At 37.7% G+C, this 14,302-nt stretch overlaps 1 protein-coding gene across 3 annotated transcripts in view; it reads left to right on the forward strand.

The window, feature by feature from the left end:
* Positions 1 to 14,302, forward strand: part of LOC129436652 (histone lysine acetyltransferase CREBBP) — a 53,019-nt gene that overhangs the window by 3,756 nt on the left and 34,961 nt on the right. The gene's annotated exons all lie outside the window — the stretch shown is intronic.

The following is a 14,302-nucleotide window of genomic DNA, read 5'->3' on the forward strand; positions in this document are numbered from 1 at the left end:
AACTGAATAATCCCTCTGTGTGCATCAAGCGACCACCTCCGCCGCTGCTGTAGTTGTCGCAGTCCAGTTGTCTGTCATATACAGCTAATGTCTCAGAAGTTAATGGGAGTGGAAAAATGGCAGACAATTTTAAAACGCCTGCAGCTTTCGTGTGGACACACTTTGGCTTTATGCATGCAACGTATTGTATCGTATCGTGATACATTGTATAACGACCCACGTACTGTGATGCGTATCGTATCGTGTGGCCTTTGCCAATACCCAGCCCTAGTATTGCCATTGCCACTAAAATGTGTTATTTTCAAATGCCAGGTAAAAATAAAGCCTTTAAATTATAATATGCTTTCAAAAATATATAATATTTTCGTAATGTATATCAAATGTAAACATCAAATCAATCACATGACTTAATCATTTAATTAATTTTGTATAAACACAGCTCATACCTTGGAGACGTTATCACAGAACAGGTTTTGAAACCTCGATTGTTTAAAACCTTGGTATACCTTGGGGGGAAGTGCGTATAGTCTTAATTCGAGTGGGTATCCCTCTCAATCTAATAAAGAAGTGGGTAAACTCCCAATAACTGCTTATACCCCAAACTACACCACACCACTGATTTAATGCCTCAATTATTTATAAGCAAAGTCTTCTTAAGTGTAAGCAAGATGAATTGGGTGAACAACGGTAAGCGCACGTTGATATGCAAGAGCTTTTTACCCAGTAAAAGAAGGTTTGCCAATATAGGATATTGCCTATTTTTTTCAGGCTTTTACCTTTGTTTAGAAAGGACAGTAAAGAGAGACTTTATATATTTTTAGTAGTGCAGATTTTTGCATGCACTTAAAGGGTTTTGCAGGTAAAGATAGTAAAATTTGTTAAATACCAGTGATATGTCTAAAGTGAGATTTGTGAAAATACAGGGCTCAAAATTAACTTTTTTATTTGGTAGCACTAGTGCTCCCAACTTTAAAGAGTTAGGAGCACCAGCAAAAATTTAGGCGCATCCATCCAAAAATTAAAAAGCACCACAACTACAATGTAAATGTTAATAGATTTATTTTATTAAAAATAAAACACCACCACCGGGCTTTACACGTCCTATGGCCAGCATTTAAAAGTTTGTCTTCTATTTTATTTTATTTTATTTTTTGCTGCATAAATTCCTAAATTAATACCCAAATGCTGTTGAAATAGTATAGCAGCAATAATAATTTAACAATTACAGGTAACATGATTAAGATTACATAGAAAATCTAGCACACACGTAAAACACTGATTAATTGTGACATTACAAAAGTGACCCTAATATAGAAGGCTAATATATATTGGTATTGATAACTGCATTACCAGAATGCTTTTACTACTAAATAGGCAATGTTTGAAAAAAAAAACAACAAAAACATACCATCACCATTGTCGTGTTCCACATCAACATGGACCACAAGGATGTTTGTCGAATGTCCATTCACCAGCGCATGCGCACATACACCATCAAACACACTTTGACAGACAGGTCGGTGTCTCCATCAATAAACACATTTGTCATGACACGTCTTCAGGGAGCTACACTGCGACCAAAATGGTCGCATATGCGACCTTTTGAACTGCCGTTGCGACCCTAATTTTTAATGGGTCGCAAATGTGCTACCTAATGTTTTAGACAATATGCTATGATTTACTATGAGCATTTATTAAAACATAAATGTGGATTTTAAGAATACGTTTTATAACGTGCTCTGAGCCATCAACACGTTGGCTTCATTTTGCGTGAAAGCACGTCATGTCTCTCCCCATCAGTGTGCGTTCGCGTGCTCAGCTGTTTCTCAATGAATTAGGTGCGACGCAAGCGCAGTGTCTTCCATGTTTCTGAACTTGAGCAGAGGTCTTTCTTCACTGAGGACGCGGGACCCGTATGGTTCCGGGTTTATATTTTAAATGGTCTGTCGGGTCCGGTTAGGTCCTAGTTTAATTACTTTGGGTCCCAAGTCTGATTAATATTGAGTTTATAACCCGAGTCGATCGGAAAACGGCCATGAGCGCTACTGCGCTAAAGCTCGAGTGCAGTTGGTTTAGCGTGCCTTCGGTTTCTATGGCGATGGTTCTTGTTACGACCACGCGCTGCGTTTTCTTTCTCACATGTTTTTAATAATCTTATTATTAATAAACCATATATTTTCTAAAACCATATCCATATTAAGTTTGCACAGATTGTAGCAAAAAAGCAGTGCTAATGTCAAGCCCATTGCACTAAACGAGCAAAGCAATGTAAAGTTTGTCACCGGGACAGCAAATAGATTTGAAAATAAAATAAGTGGAATAATATTATTGAAATAATAAGTGGATTAAGCTTTTTAAATCGGCAAGAAAGAAATAGAAAGATAGAGCAGAAGCAGTAAAAGTGCCTATTTAATAGAAATTATTACCATTATAACATCAGTCATAACATCAGTCACATTTATAATCTATAGACCTGCACTGTCTATTAATATACTATACATAGTATTGTATTATATTGTGTTTGATAAAAGGGGTCTAATTGCTTCATATATCAGTGCAAAAACAGTAAGTGTTTTCGTGGTGCTTTGACAAACAGTGTCAGCTTTGTTAATGGCAAAGAAAGTTTGGAGTGTTTAGATTAATGAACTATAATGTGAAATTAATATTAATTTTCAATAAATCAAAGTATTGTGTTGTGTCACACATTATTAGTTCTTCGTCATATGTATAGTAGACCATTATTTGTCAGTGGGTAATGATTGCCCTTTTTACCGGTTACCACCACCAAGTAAATTTCAGATCTGTGGGAAACACTGACTGCAACGTTTAAGAAAACAAGGTGGCATGTGGTTTAAAAGATGGCAAGTAAAATAAAAAGCATATCTGTATGCAATACAGTTTCATTATTGTTCATTATTAACCAGAGCGCCTTAATATAACTTGAAAAAAATATGTGCGACCAAATCATATTTTGCGCCAGTAACTGAAAAAGTTGGTAGCGCAAGTGCCACCAGTGGAAAAGGTTAGTGTAGTTCCCTGGTCTTGTGTTTTTGGCACTTTCGCCATGTTTAAGCAAGGTACGTCTGGCGCTTAAAATGTTTTGATTCCGCCATTAACGCCGTTTTACAGGATTTACAGTAAACACAGTAAGTTACATTTTTATAGCGGAGACACTCGAAATCTTTAAGCCACTCTCTCTGAAAGGTTTAACGTCAACTCGTATTTTCCGGTGGTGGAGTAACATTTGAATCCGGATCGTCGTCAAAAAATACAGTAATAACCTTGGCTGCAATCGGCTCGCTCTCGTCATGCTCGCGACGCGTTCGTCTTTTCACATTTCCGCGCTTCACGGCAACAAGGAATGACTGACGCTCATATTAGCCAATCTGCGGTCTTCATTAAACGCAAGAACTTCATGGTGAAATTTGATTGGTTATGTATCGTTGGAGAGAACACTGAACCTGGGACAGCGCCAGCACGCAGGATCACAATCAACTCGCGTCACAACAAAATGGGCAGTCGCACAAATGCTCCCAAATATATTTTAAGGTCGCAAAGATTAAATTTCGGTCGCATATGCGACCAAAATGGTCGCAATTTCGAGCCCTGAAATATGACATTTTATGGCATAAAGTGAAATTACTGAACCTAAACATAAGAGCCTAATACAAATGCTCATTTACAAGAAAACATGTCAGACACATTTAGAGGGTTTTGTATCTGAACTCCTCAGATGTTTGTGCTGCAAACTTGGTAATACTTTATGCATTTTACGCAAGACTGAAGGGCCATGAGCAACAATATAAAAAAATACAAACATAATATACCACATCTAAAACTTGTCTTTTCCATGTACACTTGACAAATACATGTTGATTGCTGAGCGTATTTCAAAAACATCTTGTATTTCTCAAAAACTTTTTCTTTCACCTTCAGCTTGGATTTTACTAACTGTTGTTAAAATTTTGTATCATAGTGCTCCTTATGTTATTGACTGAGGGTGGATCACTTCACTGTTGTACTCAGTTTGGTATTAAGATACATTTTCGTCGATAAGATCAAGGGGACGAGAGAGAGAGAGAGACATTCATGTTTACACCTGGTGTTTTAATCTGTCTCTTTTGTCCACTTTCGAGTGCTTCTCTCCTGATTACTTTCAGAGGTTGGTCTGTGAATACTGTGGGCGAGATCTGCTTTCGTGAGAAATGATGGGTTTAAATTGACGCAAACTAATATTAGTCCACTGCTTGTGTTTTTGAAAGACGTGGAGAGCAGCTGCTTCAGTTTTATCAATGAAAAGCCTAAAGGTGGCGCTATACACTGTGTGTTTGAGGTAGATGTCAGAAACGATGTAAAATATTGTGCCCTGTACATCACATGAGATCAGTAGGTGGAGAGTAAGCATTGTGTTGTGGCTGTTTGAAAAAAAAATTCATGTAACACCACAAAAGAACGAGCTCAAAACGTTTTACACCTCATTTACACTTGTCTTTAGCGTTGTCCACGAAAACGCATCTTAATACCATGTGTAAACAGCCCTAAAGTCGCTTTGGATAAAGCGTCCGAAAATGCTTAAAATGAAGCTGTTATATAAAATCTTTGTGGTGGCATCATGGGAATGTGTTTGCATGGACAGGCACCACTTGGTTTTTTCGACCATTTCATTTTTAATGAAATTTCACCCCTTTAAGAGGGTCAAATGTATATTGCTATTTTGCTTCAAAACTAGGGCTGGGCAAAAAATTTATTTTTCGATTAATCGTTTTTTTTTTACACGTGGTAGATTCAAAATCGATTCTCAAAGAACAGAATCAAAATATTTTTTATATATTTCCGCAAACATTGAACGTAAGAATAACGTTAATCTAATTACTAGTCTTCTTCACTAGATGTCACCCTCCTTTTTGTCTTGTGCGATGTTACCAAGGAGCGAGAGGCGAGCCTGTCATTCATTCATTCAGTGCCTAAAATGGCATTTTCAGGTGCTTCGTGGACGTTGATGCCACCTTCACATAAAAAGTCGAAGTCGCAAGCAAGATGACAACGTTAGTGTTGTGGCTTTTATTTTTTTTTATTAATTACCCACTTGTAAACTGCTGTTCACTGTTCTTTTTTTTTAACATAGTATTTGTATTAAATCTATATTCATTCAGTTGAATCGAGAATCAAAATCGAATCGATTTGATAGCTTGTGAATCGAAATCAAATCGATCTGGAACATCTGAATCGATACCCAGCCCTATTCAAAACCCAAATATAATTTTATAAGTGCGTTTACGTGCACAAAATAAGCCGATAACTAGCAAAAATCTGCTTATTAAAGAAAACCTTTTTCATGCGTTTACATGCAAATCAATAAACCGGCTATGCAGACATCTGCGTTTACATGGGACTGGGAGATTTGTCAGGTTTCTCGCAGGTAGTGATATCACCGCCTATAATACATAATAGTTGTTCAAAAAGCCGACGACATATCGACTTAAGCTATACTGTTGTATCTATTCTTATGTCTGCAGAACCTGTTAATATAACTTTTATTACTTTGCCCGTACATCAAAGATAAATGTTATACGCGGTAGGGTTGTGCCGATAGACGATATCATCGTCCATCGTGATGGTTGACTGACATCACGATGTAGAGTCACCATCGTGATGCCACGCCCCCTCCCCACTCCGCTGCGAGTCGACATACACTTACTCTCTTCTATATAGACTATAGTTAACCTAATATCTTTGCGTGAATTGCTCTATACATTAAATAGAAAATATAACTAATGCATATATGCTATTTTAAATACTGTAGTCTATGCCTGAGACGTGACGCGTGTTAGTCTGTGAAAATATCCTGTCAGGCATTTGATCTTGACTAGGGATGGGCACGGATTTTCGAATATTCGAATGGCAATAATAATTCGAATTTTAAAAAATGCTATTCGAATGTTTGTTTGTTTTTAATGTGCCACCAAAGGGTAACAACTTATTTGATGCTTTTTCACTTCATCTATACCAGGGGTCTCAAACTCAAACTGGCTTGGGGCCATTTCTGAGACTGACATTTCATCAGAGGGCCGCAGAGCTATTTTAACGTTCAAAAAAGTACAATATTTCTTTAAAATATTTTTTAATGTATAATAATACTTGAAAATATATAAACAGTGTTTTTTATTTTTTAATATACATTAATTTATAAAAGTAAGTAAATATTTTTTTAACCTTATTAGGCTTTGAATTATTAACTAAGGCCTATTAAAACTAACAAATTTAATTCCTATACATTTATAAACTATTATAAAAAATGTATCAACAGTAAGTGTTTCTATTTTTATTTATTTTTGACTGTTTTCAGTCATAGTATTGACTTTATTATGTTCCTTTTTGTTATTCCACCGTTTTAATGAATTTGCTATTATATTTAGAAAAATATTAATAAGTGAAAGTGATCCTAAAACATTTGGATGGGTAGTCAATGTTACATAAGCTAGTTGGAGAGTAAAAATAAATAATACTGCTCTATGTATAAGCAAGCAAGATAATAATGTATTATACTTCATATATATTTCATATATAGAAGTGTACATACTTGTATCCTCTGTAATTTCTCTTCATCTTTCCTCTTTTCCTAACCTGGGCACTTTGATGGGTCATTTTCTCATCCGTAGTTTAATATTAAACTGTTGCAGTACATCTCCCACTGCGGTGTCTCCATTAGAAGCTGTGACTTGATGTGAACTACGGTAATAACCCCACAGCAGCTCTTCTCTGAGTAACAGAGTATCCACCCGGAAGTAACAAATATTCTCTGGACAAACACTACAAAGTCGCGATCAGATGAACTGATCGCATTGTGACAATGATATGATTGACGCGAGAGGAATTAAAATCCGATCACGCATTCCGTTACCCTCGCCATCACGGAGCACGCGCTCGTGGCTGCGTAGCAACGGGTGACGCGACCCCACGCTGCGCAACCTCCGCTCCCTAGCAAGCACTTTGAAAAGTAAACATACTTTAAGAAACGCCTCGACTCGTTTTAACTCGCGTTGTTAGACGCGACATGTGACCGAACCCTTACACGTTTAAAAAAAAAACGAATTTAAATAAAAATCTTTCTGTGGGCCAGATTACGTTATATTGTTGAAGGGTGACGCGGGCCACAGAAAGGGGGAGGGCGGGCCGCAAATGGCCCGCGGGCCGGGAGTTTGAGACCACTGATCTATACTGTCTTTTACAGACTTAAATGTAAAATATACATGAACATTAATTTGTATGTATTTCTGATTGTTTGGCAATGCAGATTGCAGACGAATTTAAGTTTTTCCTTTTATCTCCGGGTTTGTCCGCGCCGCGCCGTATTTGGCCACTGGCTCAGTGAGGGCTCACGTGTTATTAAACGTGCTTCTCCGCCGCCCGAATCAACACATCATGAGAGATTTGTAAGCTTTCTGTTATAAAGTCTACTTTATTTTGTTAATAAGGAGACAGACACGGAGAACGAAATGAAACGGAGAACATTTATTATATGCGGTGCTCTTTTGAAAATGAACCGGATAACTGCACATGGCAGTTTAAAGCAAAGCATTATTGTATCTAGTCAGAAAAACGGGCTTTCACCGAAGCAGGTAGGATAAATACGGTTTTCTTTATTCACAAATACATGTCAAACTAAACTGAGAAGATATTTAAATGGCGACTGAGCAGTCGGTTATGTAGATGTGTTTTTTCATTTGCTCCGGGCTCTTGGTGTTTTGAGTCTGTTTAAATGATGATAGCCTACTTTGTCAAGTCCTCAAACTTTAAACTTCGCAAGTCCTCAAACTTCGCTTAGATTAGTGGGGTTAGTGTATAATATTTGGTATAATATAATGTATGTAAGATCAAACAGTAATGAATTAATACTAACGACCGACTTGAAACTAAGGATTTGACTAGACTTCGCTCCGCATTAAGTTTTAACGCATTTTTTTCTGTAGGATATTTTTTAAGAAGAATTTAAAATATATATAAATAAAATATATTTTTTTACAATGTTTTCAACTTAAAAATACATACATATATATATATATATTTATACATACAGAATATAAGTTTAGCTTGTTGTGGATATTTCCTAATTAAGCCTTCTGTGAAATTATGACAAAATGAAAAATACAAAACACGCATGTCTTAATTAACATAATTTAAATAAACGAATATTCGTTCTTTAAGAGCTTAAATATTCGAAAAATTAAATATTAAAAGTAATAGTAAATTACTGGTAATAGTAAGTTACTGGAAAATGCCCATCCCTAATCTTGACATTGCTAGAATCTTGTCTTTTTACATGTTGTACATTTATCTTAAAATAATTAATTTTGTACAAGAAAACAGCCCATATTAATCATTTATTAGTAGCCTATTGTAGTGTCTCGGGAGATCGTGCTCATTGTTACATTGAGGCTATACTGCACTGAAGCGGCAGATTAGGATATAAACCCAGAATTCAGCGAACGTCAAGAACAAGAAAACGGGAACAACACTCCGACCGAAACGCGGGATTTACATACACAGACCATGTTTAAATTTCGATGTGTCTGGCCCTGTTCACTTTGTCTAAGCTGCGGATTGAAGTGCTGGCTGCTCCCCGCGGTGCTGAAGACCCGCTGCGTATAAATAGCACGAAGTGTAAAACTCGTGCAATACATACGCCAAATTCCACTTTGGCGTGCATATGCTACGCAAGTCCTTCCCATTCACTTAAACGGGGCATCTTTTTTTGTCGTTTTATTTATTGGTTTCTCAATTTTTTGCTATTTTTTTACCATTTTCGCTTGGGTTTAGGGTTAGAACAACTTTTTGTTATTTAAAAATGACATCCTAACCCAAACCCCAACTCTAACCCCAACTCCAAGCGACCATGGCTTAAATATGGACAAAAACATAGAGAAACCTGTATATTAAATAACCTTATTAGGCAAATCTGAAATCTAACCCTAAACCCAAGCGAAAATGGTTTAAAAAACAGAAAAAAATTGAGAAACCAATAAATAAAACGACAAAAAAAGATGCCCCGTTTAAGTGAATGGGAAGGACTTGCGTATCATATGCACGCCAAAGTGGAATTTGGCGTATGTATTGCACGAGTTTTACACTTCGTGCTATTTATACGCAACCTCAGGAGACTGGGTAGGTACTGGTGGCACATATGCACAGATATTTACGTGCAAAATTTGGAAAGCGCGGAGGAGTCGTTGGGTTAGTAAAATAACGAAATTATAGCTTTTAAATAGAAAAAAATATTTATGTAAAGAGATTAAAAAGTGCTTAAAAGTGCACAACTCTTCTTCAGTGGATTAAAGCTACTTTTTCCCCTTATGTGCAACCTATAGTAGTTGGGATAGTAAAATAACAAAATAATAGATTTTAAGTACAGAATAGTATTTATGTAAAATATATATTAAAATAAAAAGTGCACAAGTCTTCTTAAGTGGAAGTAATCAAGTAAAATAACGAATAATAATTATATAATAACGAATAATAACGAAAAATTAAAATACCCCCCTCCCACCTAATGATATCATCGTCCATCGCGATGGTTTACGTAACCATCGTCAACTGCCAATTTATGGGGACATCGCCCAACCCTAATACGCGGAGACATGTGCACATGCAGAAAATCGCGAGAAAGCCGGTAAAGGTCTTTACATGCCACACAAAATCGGGGGAACGATCGGTTTTTGCTTACGCGTTTATGGTCTATCCCTGATAAAAGAAAAAACATTTTACGCGTTTACATGACCCCACATGTTATCAGTTTATTAAGCATAAAAGACTGCATGTAAACGCACTCAGTGTGAAAATTTCCTGTCTGTGTTTAGAACAACATGAGAAATGATGGCAGAATATTCAAGAAGAGAAACTAAAACTTAAGTAACTTTTTATTTCCGAGTTTACAGGAGAAACAAAGACTGGCAACAAAAACATGAGTCAGGTCTTGTTTTGTGTTGCTGGAGGTTAAGTTTTGTTTAAATGCATAACTTAAGACCAGTACCATGAAAATTGCATTGCTCAACATGGGAAGAAAAGTTATTTCCAGCCTATTGTGTTTTTGGATTATTATGGTTTGTACAATTTTTGTAATCTGTAAAATCTAGATATTTAGATATTCTGAAAATAAGTTTATTGGTTAGTTGTATATGTTATGTCTCGGGTCCCTGCATGCTACTACTCATAAAAAGCCAGGGACCATTCTTGTTCTTTAGAGCAAGTTTACTGTAATGGGCACCGTTAGTGTGTTTAATGCATATAAACGGCAACACATGCACGTGTCCGCTCTATCATGCATGCTAATCTGTGGGTTTGTGTAAAGTCTGTGTGGTGATTTTTTTTTTGTCGTGTATTGTTGTCAGATACGGTTCTAGTGGGCGTGTTGTTTGCCAGCTGGGTGTTTCTACTTCTGTTATTGTGAGCGTGCGGCAGCCAAGGGTGCGCTTTTATTCCAGCCGCGTTTGCATTAGTGAACATACAAACACAGCCAAGCGTGTAAACGCTGCCGTACACCAGCTTCAGGCAGACGGCTCGCTGCTCAGTTTAATGTCTCGGCTGAAGCGTGACTGATTTGGGGTAACGTCCCTGATTTTGAAGATGCAGGGAATAGCTTATCTCTCTTCTTATGAGATATCTGATGCGCTGGTGACTGGATTTACCAATGCTAGGATGCTTTTTAGTAAACTAGTAAAGACAAAAGTGAAACTAATGCCACAGGTTGCCATCAAAGTCCATCTTGCCCTTTGTTCTGTTGTGTCTGATTCAGCATTAGCTGGGTTCCCTATGGTATTACTAGCATAGCTGTTTTCTTTTGTGTATTGCATAATTTATTCCAATTACTAGTAGGGCTGCACGATTTGGGAAATTTTTCCCATTGCGGTTATTGATGCTAATATTGCGATGTGCGGTTGTGATTATAATAAATGGTATCATGAGTCAACTTGATTCGTTTTAAGGAAAATCCACACACAGTTTAGTGATAATGCTAAAATGTGTATTTGTAAAACTAGAAATGTTTTCGAATTGCCACGTGATGTAGCAACTGCTCAGTGTCAGTAATCCTAAATCCAAAATACCGCCATACAACAGACGTAGAGGGTTTTTTTTGCTACCAGATCACTGTCAATCTCCTCTGCATCCATCTTCGCTCTGGTATTTCCGCGCTGAGCACACACAAGTGACGATGCACGCCACCCATGTGCATGCCACACGTGCACTGCCATTTTTGTTCGTTTTTCTTTCTTTTTTTAAACAGCAAGGAAAATCATCAACTGGTATCAGAAAGTTTGTGTTAACAAGTCCACACATTTATTTATTTAATATAATTGCAACATTTTGCTGTCATATAATTGCACAGGTTGACATTGCGATTGCGATGCGATTAATTGTGCAGCACTAATTACTAGTTGTTTTGTGTAACTTTTATAAGAAAGTTAAAGCAGAATTTGAGATGCCTTCAAAGCGTTAATTCCCATTCCCCGGCACCAGTAAACTTATTCCCACTTAATCCATAGTTTCTGTGTGTTCTCCTAAATATATTTTCAAGCATAGCATAAGGCATCAAACTTAAGTTGGTGTTTATGTACACTGATCAAAACGGACTTCCCACAGAGCCATGTGCTGGTTTTCCCCGTTTTTTATATTTTGTATGGGTCCGAGCAGATACATTTTTTGATATAATTTCCTGCCCATTGTTTCTATACACTTCTGAACCTGATGAAAATGCTTGTGGCCACCCCAGCTGTCTTTAGGGTTTTCATAAGAGGTAAATGACAATAGTATTAGTCAGGCAGTAGGGGTTAACGTATGCTAATTGCTTACTCTGAAACACACCAAGTCATCAATTCATGTGACCCACAATTCTTAAAACTTTGACTGTCACTCTTGGTTACTTACGATTAATGGTGACTTCAAGCTGAATGGAAAAAGAGTCAGAATCCCAGATAAATGACCAATCAATCTACAAACATACTTTTTCCAAATTAAAATAATATCAGCTGTTAAAGAGCTGTTTGATAAAAACAAGTTATTATGTGTATTTGGTGTAATACAATAAATTTGTGTGGTTTATGGTAAAAAAACACATTATTTTTCACATACCATACATTATTGTTGCTCCTCTATGCCCTGACTTTCTGAAACGTGTTGATTTTGTACAAAGCTCATCGTTCTACAAACTGCAGGCTGCAGCCTTCGGATTGAGAAATGCCCGTTTTCTCTTGGTCACTTAATGTTGCGAAAAAGTTTCAATCTGCATAACACCATCAGAATGCGTTTTCAGTGTGGCGGTAAATGTTATAACCCCAAAAAGGTTCCTCACTTATTGTTTCACGGATGGAAGTGCTACAATAAACGCGCACATAGACGCCGATCCCATGGGTGCTCTGGGGCTCGGCTTAAGCACCCACCGAAATGGCCAAGCACATATGCACAATTGGTTCACAGTTGGTCGCATGGGACACTGTGACGAGCACCCCCCTGCGGAGAAAGAATTTGTTGTTTACATTTATGCATTATATAAAAGACTATATGCATCAGAGAAAATGCAGGTGACCTTGTTTATTCTGAAGTCCTCAATTCTGGCATGTATAGTAGTGTTGGGCGATATGCCCCATTTTGAGATCGTCCTATCGTCAACCTGTGAGATTGGCAATACACGATAGTATCAGGGGGCGGGGCAATAGTTTACTCATTTATTTATTTGTTCATTTATTACTTATTATGACAAGTCACTTGATTGGTGGACAAAAAAGAACAAGAGCAACACCGTTATGACCGCAACCTTCTTAAAACTGATGCCATTAATCCGAGCGCGTCATTAAAGCCCAGGCGCTCTTTCCTGCGTGCCAGGGAACGAGAACAAGACACTCTCTGGTTTCAACCCACTGCGCGCTAACAACCTCTCTGGTGCAAGGAAATGTCAGTGCTAGGGCTGCTCAATTATGGGAAAAATCATAATCATGATTATTTAACATGATTACTTACTGACTGTAAAAAAAAAGCACTTAGGCACACACGCGCGCGCAATCAAACAATTTCATGCATTTGTTTAGTGCTGTTGCAGAAGGCTACACGTGTCAAGCAGTGGTGCTCTCATGAGGTGCCTTTTTAAACACATTGGTCCAGCGGAACGCGATCATATTTTAAACATGAGGGATGTATTGCTACAACTCCTTGAAATGCACATTATAAGCAGGATTACTACCTAGTGACCTGACTTCGGACAGAACGCAGCTCTCTGCACGTCCACGAGTGAGAGAGGCGCCAATATGCAGCAGGTTATTTTAAACAAAAAGTAAAGTTTGCCTCAGCTCGCATGAAACGCATTAAACTGAACAAATACATAATGATTACTATTTTAGTTTATGTTTAGACTTCGGACAGATGCGAGAGCGCATGCATGTGAGACAGAGAGAAGCGCAGCTGCTTATGACGCGCTGGATTTATTTCAGGTGCTAGAAGGAGTCCAAGACGCGCGCATTAAGTCCATGTGCGTGCAAGAAGGAATCTCTCTAACAACATTCATTGCGTCACATCCACAAACCCTCATGCGGGGAAAGCATGCAATGTGCATGTTAATGTAAAACTATGATGATAATAATACATTCGCCAACTATCGTCATGACTATCACCATGAAAGCCTGCCATTGGCGATAGGTTTGAAGATCGTCGATACACGATACTATCGTCTATCGGCACAACCCTAATGTATAGTTTACTATGTTAACATTACAAAGTGGGAGACAGTGACTTTTAGAGTGCTTGTACACCAAAGTGTTTCAATGCAACTTCTTCAGCTAAGTGCTTTGGTGTTTATGATACTTCTGTTTGTTTATCAGTTATTGTACGATGCACTGATTGGTTGTTGTGGTATTTGTCCCACTGCTCCTCGACTGTAATTGGATGGCTGAGTAAAAAGTGACATTGTTGAGCTGAGCGATTTTCCCTAAGTCGCTGATGTTTTTAAAAACGTGGCACTACCACAGGAAACAATTGAAAAGACGCTGGCTGCAGGAAAAAAACGCCTTAGTATACATGTCTCCTTGTTTAAAGCAAGAATGTTTTTCTTTGTTGTTTGCAAACGTTGACATTGCCTTATGGCATAACAAGTAGGGATCGACCGATATGGATTTTTTACTGCCGATGCCGATACCGATTTTTGTTTCATCAGCCTTAGCCGATGACCGATACAGGCTGCCGATTTTCTTGAGCCGATATTTGGAGCCGATACTGCTTTTGCTCACTCAATTTACATCATAAAAATGGCACGATGACACCT

Source organism: Misgurnus anguillicaudatus, chromosome 19 (assembly GCF_027580225.2).
Source record: "Misgurnus anguillicaudatus chromosome 19, ASM2758022v2, whole genome shotgun sequence".
Taxonomy (NCBI): domain Eukaryota; kingdom Metazoa; phylum Chordata; class Actinopteri; order Cypriniformes; family Cobitidae; genus Misgurnus; species Misgurnus anguillicaudatus.